This window comes from Grampus griseus (assembly GCF_964374135.1).
Source record: "Grampus griseus genome assembly, chromosome: 16".
NCBI classification, from domain to species: domain Eukaryota; kingdom Metazoa; phylum Chordata; class Mammalia; order Artiodactyla; family Delphinidae; genus Grampus; species Grampus griseus.
This window is the reverse complement of record NC_139010.1, coordinates 48,433,746-48,438,154: the sequence shown is the minus strand read 5'-3', so window position 1 is coordinate 48,438,154 and position 4,409 is coordinate 48,433,746. Positions and strand designations below refer to the sequence as shown.

At 38.0% G+C, this 4,409-nt stretch overlaps 1 pseudogene across 1 annotated transcript; it reads right to left on the bottom strand.

Annotated features, from left to right (window-relative positions):
• Positions 1–1,754: 1,754 nt before the first annotated feature.
• Positions 1,755–3,336, bottom strand: LOC309834286 (rab GTPase-activating protein 1-like; annotated as a pseudogene). Its single transcript has one exon. The product of its transcript is annotated as a rab GTPase-activating protein 1-like (transcript).
• Between the last annotated feature and the right edge of the window lie 1,073 nt (positions 3,337–4,409).

The following is a 4,409-nucleotide window of genomic DNA, read 5'->3' as shown; positions in this document are numbered from 1 at the left end:
GCACGTCCGGAGCCTATGCTCCGCAACGGGAGAGGCCACAACAGTGAGAGGCCCGCGTACCGCAAAAAAAAAAAAAAAAAAAAAAGAATGTGCTCCTCCGTATTAAAACCTCTTCATAATGAACATTGCTACATTGTACATTAGGCACAAGTATTATTGAAGTTTTAAAAGAATTGTTATTGTTCATGCAACTGGAGTATTTAATGTTTATTTCATAAATACATTTTGCAAACAATAGGAAATCTAGAGGACATTCTTTGAAGTATGAAGCAGTGGTGCTTAATTTTGGGGTACTTTTATTTATCCTCTGTTTTACACATGAATACAATAAAACCTTTTTTAAGAAATTCAAAATTTTTAAGGAGAATGCAGAAAAGCATTTGATGATCTGGGATGTAGATGAGGGGTGGCTTTTTTTTTTTTTTAAAGTCCTTTCTAGACTCTTAATGTTTGGGCCAATTACTGTGATGGAGTTTCTGCCCTCAGACCAAATCCCAGTGATAAGATATCTGTTCTTCACATGAGCAATAACTGGAGTACATAGGATAAAACAAAATATTAAATGTCTGTCACAGTATAGAAGAAGTGAGGAAAGTGTAAAGTGATAAGGTGCTAGTCACCTCAGAGTGGTCAGTTCAGATATGGTGATGCAGCAGAGTAGAAACTCGTCAGAAAGGAAAGGTGTCAGGCAGGAGATAAATATGTGCCCACATTATCCAATGTCAAGAGCTGAAAACTGTTTTGAATTTTTATCCTGAAGATAGAAATGACATCCTTATGAGAAATTGAACATTAAATAGATATGTATTAAACCGGTTTTGCTTGTTGACACATTTGTTTATTTATTTGACAGTTACTGAGTGGCTACGTGGTAGTTTTTAGGCCTTAGAATTAACCTAAGGCAAAATTGTGAAGTAAAAATTTTCATTTCAGTCATTTTCCCTCTTTATACTGTGCTCTTTTTTGGATTCTTCAGCCTTCCTTTTCCTCCCTCAGGCTTTGGATCTTAGAAACTAATAACATTAAAGCTCCGGTGACAGGAGTGACAGGACTCTAGGATAAAAGATGGTTGTGTTCAGAGGAAGAGAAAGTGTGTGTTTAGGAAAGAAGCAGCACCAAGTTGTAAATTCTACTACCTGTGGATAGGTAGAATTATGGTGTACTTTATATTCTTTTTGCTTTTCTACTGTAATGATATGCCTTGCTATCATAATACATGAAAAAGAGTACATATAAGAAAAGTAACAGCAAAAGGAATGTGTTAAAAATTATTTCTACCATTTCAGTTTTTTTCTTTCTAATTCATTTTTTAGTCCATCAGGCCTGCTTTGCTTGTTTGGCAATGTCCTTTAAATTGTTTAAAAACTTTTCCAAATTGGTAAAAGCTTAATGTTTCCAAGTACTACAGACTTTTATAACTATTATGCATCATGCAAACATCATGAGGTGTGGTATGAGGCAATGAACATTTTAAGTTGCTTTAAAATTTAAGTATTGGACATTTAGGGTGCTCTCAACTTTACACAGTTACTAATGGAGTTGAACAAATATAACTGGTTAGTATTTTTAACCAAATATTTTGACTAAATCATTGCATTGCTTTGGAGTCTTGAAGGATACAATATACCATGAAGGAAAAGCATAGAGTAGATTAGGATGTGACTGTGCACAACTAAAACGGTACTTTGTCATTTTCCTTTTTCTCATTTTTGAAAGTAGTTGATAGCTACTTTTTCTTTTTCCCTTTCTTTCTCTCAGCGTACGAAGATTACCAGTATAAAAGCAAGAGGTGAAGTTATCTGCAAATATACAAACTTGTATCTATCCATTGGGTCTTCCTGCTGCAGATGACTCTCTTGCATTTTCAGATATTCCTTCTCATGTTTCTTCAGTTTCTTGGTTTGTACCTTAATATTGTAAGCCTGCTCCATTATACTTCTTGCATTTTCCTCTGCCTTGTATCTCTGAATAACTTTAGAAAGCTAACTCTGAAGAACTGTAAAGTACCTTCAGAATCAGCTTGCAGAAGATCTTCCTTTGAGGTCTTTAGGAGAGCCAAGGCTACGTGAAAGGTTATGTTCAAACCCTCACAAAGTGTAAGTCAATGATGTGGAAGACCATGCAGAGTGGGAACTTGTCAGTAAAAGGAGTGAGAAACCACTGGGATGCACACATACGAGCTTCCAGGTTCAGATTAGAAAAATGGTCGTGGAGGTCCAGTAACTGCTCTTGCATTAGTCTTTCCAGCTGATACAATTAGCAGTGAAGGTCTTCAAAGCTGTTTTTGCAGAAGTCTCATAAATCATAGTCATTCATGATTTTCACCAAAACACAGAATGCTTGTTCCTCTGGCAAATGCAGCTGCGATACAGCAGCAAGAAAAGACTGCCCTTGACAGTACCCAGTGTCTTTGTTGTAGACAGAGTAGGCCTTGCAAATCTTGTAGAGCGATTCCTGGCCATCTCCTCTGGTATCTTTAAAGTAATCATGTGCAGGAAATGTCTGATGAATATATCTCTAGTAATAACACTCTCCTGGGCTGAGTCCATTGTGATAAGAAAATGATATCTATCGAGCATTGCCTGGTTGTCATGGCAGCCTGCTAATAATTACCATACCTCTGCCCTCAATGCTTCAGGAACAGCACTCTTCACCACAGTGGATAGCCCTTTCTGTCGTGCACCAAGGTTATTGTGCCATCTTCCTAACAATTCTCCCCAAGAATATAGGATCTTCTCAGGACAATGCTTAGAACATCACCTGTTCCACTTGAGAGTTCATTATCACTCTTCTCTTCTGCTTCATCCTCCTAGGGTGACACTGGACCCCATCTGCTAGTAGCAGTGTGATTCGTTCCTCCTTCTCAGACTCTTGCTGTAGACTTACCACCTCATCTATTGCATTTCCAGCATTGGTATGGCCTTTTCCCTCAGACTGTTTCAACCTCATGAAGAAAGTCTCTGTGAAAGTCTTTCTGCTAAAATGCCAAAATCACTTATTTGCAGGGTACACATGTACTGCTGTCTCCAGGTGAAAATAGGCTCCATCACGTCCATGACTCCCATATCCATTGCCACAGTCCTATGCACTCATTTATCTTTTGGAGTTTCTTCATTAAGTGCCAGAAATATTGGTTCATTGGTGTTCCACATGCCGGATAACATAAGCTCTTCCATCATAGCTCTTTCCCATGGCTTCCATATCCAGTAAATAAATGTCACAGTTCTTCACATTTCAACCTGGGCTTAATAAGATTCCAAAGCATCTTTCAGCAGCTAATTCTTTGTTAGAAAGTTGCTGCGCTGTAATCACAACCTTCTTTTCTATTCCTTGTTTTAATTTGACAGTGTTTAATTGACAGTATTTTTTAAAGTTTAATATTAGTATAAAAGATTATAAAGTGAGGAGTAAAAGTCTTCCTCTATCTAATTTCCCCTATTCAAATTTCCAAAGGTAAAACCATTGTTTCTTCTATAACCAGGCATTTGTTATTAGAATGCAAACATATGTATATCTATGTGTGTAAATATGTATCTATGTACACACACACACACACACACACACACACGCACACACATATACACGGGATTTTGTTAATGGTTCCACAGCATTCATTGTATGGTTGTACCATAGTTATTTAACGGGTCCCCCCATGATGACATTTATTTGTTTATTTATTTATTTATTTTGGGGGCTGTGTTGGGTCTTTGTTGCTGCACGCAGGCTTTCTCTAGTTGGGGTGAGCAGGGGCTACTCTTCGTTGAGGTACACAGGCTTCTCACTGCAGTGGATTCTCTTTTTGTGGAGCACGGGCTCAGTAGTTGTGGCTCTAGAGCTTAGTTGTTCCATGGCATGTGGGATCTTCCTGGACCAGGGCTTGAATCCATGTCCCCTGCATTGGCAGGCGGATTCTTAACCACTGTGTCACCAGGGAAGTCCTCGTGATGACATTTAGATGGTTTCCTGTTATACACTACCTCAAGCAATGTTGCAGTAATCATATATATTTGTATATGAGTTTATGTGTAAGGTAAATTTCTAAAAGTGGAATTTCTAAGTTAACAGGTGTTTCACCATCAGTAGATGTTACCAAGTTGTTCTATAAGAATGTTATACCAGTTTACACTACCACCAACAGTTTATGGGAATGTCTTGTTTCCCTTCCCTCTGGCCAACACTGAGCATCATCAATCTTTTTAATCTTTGCCAGTGTGAGAGATGAAAAATGACATCCCACTCCTGGCTTTTATTTTGTTTAGAAGTGTTAATATGAAAAGTCTTAGTGATTGATGAAACCATACAGCAGTAAGTAAAGTACGAAAGAATGTGTTAAATTGAAACTACCACTGTGAACCATAGAAAGCAGTCCAGTGCAGCCACAGTAGCAGCACTTTTGCTTATCACCAGTG